Source organism: Lycium ferocissimum, chromosome 2 (assembly GCF_029784015.1).
Source record: "Lycium ferocissimum isolate CSIRO_LF1 chromosome 2, AGI_CSIRO_Lferr_CH_V1, whole genome shotgun sequence".
NCBI lineage: Eukaryota > Viridiplantae > Streptophyta > Magnoliopsida > Solanales > Solanaceae > Lycium > Lycium ferocissimum.
The window spans coordinates 17,096,704-17,103,063 of NC_081343.1; positions in this window are offsets into that span (position 1 = coordinate 17,096,704).

The following is a 6,360-nucleotide window of genomic DNA, read 5'->3' on the forward strand; positions in this document are numbered from 1 at the left end:
TGTTGTTGCATGGATTCCATAATGAAAATGATGATTTAATGATTTAAATGGAAGTTGGAATCGTTTGTAGGTTGTTGGAGAAGATAATGTAATTTTAATATAGTTTTTCTATTATTGTGGTTAATGTTGTTAATGTGTGGAATGTTGGTGTAGCTTATGAATTTGGAAGAAAGAAATGCGTTGTTGTAGTTTTGATTGAATTTGGAAGACTTCGGGTTATGTAGTATATTGGTTGCGCCGTTTGGACACTTTGTGGATTGGTTGGAATGTTCTTGAATTTTGTTTCTGTCACGACCCAACCCCGTAGGCCGTGACTAGTGCCCTATCTGGGCACCCAAACACACCTATCAAACAGAGTCACACACGGATGGCTTATATACGAATAAATATCAAACGCTATCTCAAATCATATCAAACACGCCCACGCCGACAAGGCTATGTTTCAAATTTACATAATTTCCAGAAAAATTTCGGCAGAGTTTCCTTTGTTTTACGGACTATCCAAAATAACCCCTGGCGCATTTAAAAATACCAACAAAGGCCACACGGGCCAACAAAACAACATATATACATATGCGGCCGGCAAGGCGCGCGCGCGGAATCGCCCAAACACAACATATACAAACACAACCGTACGAAGTAGGCGCAACCCACAAACATGTCCACGGACCTCTAAACGGACGTACGTAATCATATGACGGGACGGGCCCCGCCGTACCCCCGAACGAATATATACAATGCAACGAACGAATATATATACCAAAATATAAGCTCCGAATGAGAGAGCACTCCAAATAGCGAAGAGGGTGTCCTAAACGGTGGATCACCAAAGCGTGCGTCTGTACCTGCGGGCATGAAACGCAGCCCCCGAAGAAAGGGGGTCAGTACGAAATATGTACTGAGTATGCAAAACAGAAAATGTAGTATACAAATCTGAGTTCAAATCGAAATAGAGATACAAAAAGTAAATGCATTTCCCAAAATATCAAAATGTTACTTCAAAAAATCATGCATAGGGCCAGGAAATATGGTCGCCCGCCTGTCGATGGCGCCATAACACAAGATAACACCGTAAAAGTTTCAAATCTCCGAATCTCCGTCACATATCATACACAGCATATCGCCATACACAAGATCACACCAAATATAAGTGGAACCCGACACTCGAGCGAGGGACTCGGTGAACCATAAACACAAGATAACACCGGAGTATATCATAATGCGCACGACAACGTAACCGGGAACCGGCGAACGATATCATAGGAGGCACAAGCGGAGTAGTGAGGAATCATATGCATAAAATCATAGTCAGAATCCAAAAGATAAGTAAAATAGTCATATTTGAAATCAGAATAATAATTATAACATTCCTTTTCAAAAGTTGTCAAAATTTCATAAGGGAACGTCGCGGGACCCACAGACGGGTGTAGACCCGAACTGGGCCCGCCTATGAAAAACATACTCATTCTATATCATACAAACTCCTACAAAAATTTCAAAGCAATCCGAGCTTTTCTGAGAAAGTTATGGGCGTTTGTAGTTGTAGAATCGTTAAAGAATAAATTCTTTCCAAAAAAATCAGCTTTCACATAACCTTTGCAACTTATGAATTCCAAGGATATAAGGATCAATGTTATGGCATATTAGCACAAGAATACCAAGGAAACAAATGCTAATCATAGACAAACTCGGATTGCGAGAATAGAGTTTCCTAGAGGCTCGTATCATAGCCTATTTTAACTAAGGCATGCCAAAAGAAAAGGTTACTTTACATACCTCAAACGCTCTCCAATATGATCCAAACTCAAGCTAAATCCAACCTATGATTCGGGCTGCCCACGATCTATAAACAAGCCATAAAATGCCAAACATTAGCTAAAGACTTTTTGGGCATTAAATTCCAATTTCGCCCTTAATTCTACAAATATTTTGGCAGCATTTCCCCTATAAATAGGCTACCCCGAGAATTCAACTCGGCCAAAACAATCAACAACAACAACAATAACCAACCTAGCAACATCAACAACCAATCCGGAAAGCAATACAACAACACTAGCTTTCTTTTCCATTATTCAACAACTTACATAAATTCAATTCGACGACTTGCATTCAAGCCAACGTCGACGCTTATACATTCACATACTAACAATGCTATTCTCATCAATATATAATTTACATTAAATGTACAAAAATCTCTAAATCAGTCCGCAACAATCACAATATCGTTTTGAGTCACTAAACATTCATTTCCAACATAGAATTCATAGCGACGACGACTAAAACATTAAGCGACGTTAATTCAATTCTCGCTACAATAATGGCCTACATTCGGCCATAACCTCCCACCAACATACAAAGATGATTTTTATTCATTCTTCACCCTACAATGATCATAACAATGCTAACTAAGCTTTAATTCATAGTTTCAACACAACACAACACACACACACTTGCACGGATGGCACCCCTTACACACAACTCATATCCAACATAATATTTTTCATGATATTCACCCAATTTAACATACTACAACAAGCATACAACCTTCACAATACATAAAACATAATGAATTCTTACCTTTCTTCTTCAACTTTCCAATAGCCTAGGGTTTCCAAAAGATGAAAAATAATGGGTTGATCGCTCCAACGAAACCTCCACACTACTTAGGGACCTCAATATAGTGGGTTTACACCAAGGAATTAATTTTGGAAGAACTTGAAATGGGGTTGATTTTCTTGGTCACTTGGCCGAGAGCCTCTAGTGCTTCAACTCTTGCTCTCTTTTATTTTTCTAAGTGTTGTAATGACTAAATGAACTAATGGTCATCTTTTACCACTTTAGTGAAGTGTACAATTTCCTTGGCCCACATTAATGTGTTGTCCCAATTAAAAGATGACACAAATTGTGTGGGGTCCCTTTCCCACTATACACGGCCAACCATGGAAATTGTGGATGATTTTCAACTTCCAATTTTATCACTTTTGGTCCCAAATTTTCCTAATTGTTCCATACCAATAAATTCATGCACAACTTATATCTCAAAATAAAATCAAAGGTCAAATATCCCGACTTTGTATCCCGAAATAGTTTTGTCCTTAACTTACCATAATTAATCCGGATTGTTCCAATGTACAAAAATGCGGGTTCTAACAGTTTGAATGGTTTTGGATTGGTATTTGAATGTATGAACATTGGCGTTGGCCTAATTGTATGTGGTTAATTTGAATGGAAATGGAGTTGTCGTCGAAATATGTAGAAAAGAGTATTGATGGTAGAATGCCTTTTGAATTAATTATTGATTTTGTTAGAATGGTTGTTGGTATTGTTGTTGAAGATTTAGCCGAGTTGTAATCTCGGGGATGTTGAATTTACAGGAGAAATGCTGCCCAAATTTCTGTAAATGGAGTGCTAGTTTAGAATTGGATTTCTAAGAGCTTACGACTAATGTTGGGCGTCTAATGATGTTATTGTAGATTTTGGAGAAGCCAAGACGTAAGTTTGGATTAATCTAGGAAGCGGACGAGGTATGTAAAGCCTAACTTTTCTTTCTTTTGGCATGTCCTAGAGTAAGTACGAGTCTCGGGGGAAACTTCATTCTTAAGATCCGAGCACGTATACGATTCTTAGTTACTTCTTAATGTTAACATCCTTAATATGGTCAACTTATGGTTCTTAAGTCTTTTGTACAATTGGAATTCAAATTTTGCATAAAGAATATTGTTTTTAAAGGATTCTATAACTACGAACAACCGTAACTTTCATAGACGAGCTAGGATTGCTTCGAAACGTTCGTGGGAGATCCCATAATGAACAAGGTCTCCAACTTTCATAAATGGACTCAGATTGGTTGGATACTTGTCCGTGGGCCCCGAGACTTTCCCTTGTGTAGTATACGACTTTGAAAGGACTTAGTGTGACTATCGTCTTAACTCGAGCATCGATCACTTACTTCTCTATTAAGTTTGTAATGAAGATTATGCCCCTAATTCCCATAAGTTATTTCAGATGGTTTGATACCTATCTATGAGTCCTAAAGTTCTATTTGATACACCCTCGAACGACATTCGGAAGAAACTTGATTTGACTATCGTCTTGATTTTTAAATGATGATTTATTTTTAATGTTCTATTGAGTCTTTGAAAGTATTTTAAACTGCATATGGTTGCTCACGACTCTGCTCGTGCATATGGTTGTTACATCCTTCACCGAGTCCCCGGCCGGTTATGTTTCGTGCGCACTATGATATATTCCGGAGTATGATGTATCCGGTTCGCCGAGCCCTCGCTAGAGGGCCGGGTACCTAGTATATTTGGTGTTATGATGTGTTATGATGTGTTATGATATGTGACGAGGATACGGAGATATGAAACCTTCTGGAGTATGATGTGTTATGGCGCCAATGTCGGAGGGCGAACATAGTTCTAAGAGCCCATGCATGATTTGTGTTTTATGAGTAAGCATTTTAATATTTTCGATAGTGCATTTACTTTCTGTACTTCTGGTTTTGACTATGATCTTGGTTACTATATTTCATGCTTTGCATACTCAAGAACACGTACATCGACCCCCTTTCTTCGTGGGTCGCGTTTCATGCCACGCGAGGAGTACGGATACTTATTTGGATGATCCACCGGCTTAGGATTCTTCGACGGACTTGGAGCGCTCTGTTTCTTAGAGCCTATACTTTGATCCAGCTTCTGTTATTGCATACATGTATATGTTATTCACGGGTACGGCGGGGCCCTGTCCCGTCATATGATTCTGTCGTTATTCTTAGAGGTCTGTAGACATATATGTGTGGGTTGTGGGTAATCACTTTTCAGTGGTGTCCGTATGATTTGTGATTTGGACGTCCCCCTATACTATGATAACCTCACCGGCTTATATGTGATATTTTCTGCTGGGAGTTATGACAGCGATACGTATATGTATATTTGTGACAGCTTCGGGGCGGCGTTCCACTTTTCTGTATATGTATGCTATTTGTATACTGTGTAAGTTATTCGTGTGCTACTTCTGATTAGCGGGTGCGTACGAGTGCCCAATTCGGGCACTAGTCGCGGCCTACGGGGCTGGGTCGTGACATAGAACTCTCAGTATAGTCGAGTTATTCCCCTCGAGTCCTTTATATGATTAAATAGTAAATGATGCATAAAAGTTTCTATTCCTGAAAAACTTTATATTGTCTAATGACCCTAACTTTTATAAGCTGCCTCGAATTGACTTGATACATGTCTATGATCCCTGAGACGTTATTTGACATAGTTCGTAATGATATTCAAAGAGTACTGAGTGTGACTATTATCCTGATACTCGAGCGTTGATTAGTCTACTTATCTATTGAGTCTCAAAAGATGATTTATATGCATATGATTACTTACTACTCTGCTCGTGCATACTGTTACATCTTTCACTGAGTCCCGGGCCAGGACATGTTTTCGTTCACAGATTCACTGCATTATTCACCGAGTCCCTCGCTGTAGGCGACACGTTATATGTATATGTATATGATGATATGACGACATGATGATATGGGGATGGCGGCCAGGATGGCATATGATGACTTTATTCACCGAGTCTCTCACTAGAGGGTCGGGACACGTTATATGTACATGTATGTGATGATTTTACTTACCGAGTCCCTCATTGGAGGGTCGGGACACGTTATATATGCATATGTACAGGATGATTATCTAATTATGCCACTAAGTCCTATAACGGGTTGGGTATGATATTGACACGTATGATTTATGTTCAAAGGTAAGCCTTGTGGTTTTCTGGCTATTGTACTAGTTTTCTACTCTTTATTTGACGTATGATCCCGTTTCTTGTATTTCATGCTTTACGTATGCTCGATTACATATTCCGTACCGACCCCGCTCTTCGGGGGGTTGCGTTTCATACCGCAGTACGGACGCTCGTTTCGGTGATCCGCCAGCCTAGGATACCTATTCTGCTGTCTTGGAGTGCTCCCCTTGTTCCGGAGCCTATACTTTTTGGTACGAACCTTTTGTTGTATATAACTTGCTTAGCCGGGGGTACGGCGGGGGCCGTCCCGTCATATGATCTTTATTACTCTTAGAGGAGTCTGGACATATGTATGGGTTTGTATACAGTTACTATTTAGTTCTGTCTGTATGATTTATGTTTGGGACGTCATTCGTAGTGGCACTTTGTCGGCTTGCGTATATATGTATGTTTTGGGATGTTGTGTGTAGTGGCCGGCACTTGTCGGCTTGCGTAGATATAAACATATATGTTTTGGGAGTCTTGTGTTATGGTAGCCTTGTCGGCTCGTGTATGACGGATGTTCCTTATATTATGATACCTTGAAAAGTACTATGATATCTTTGAAATTGT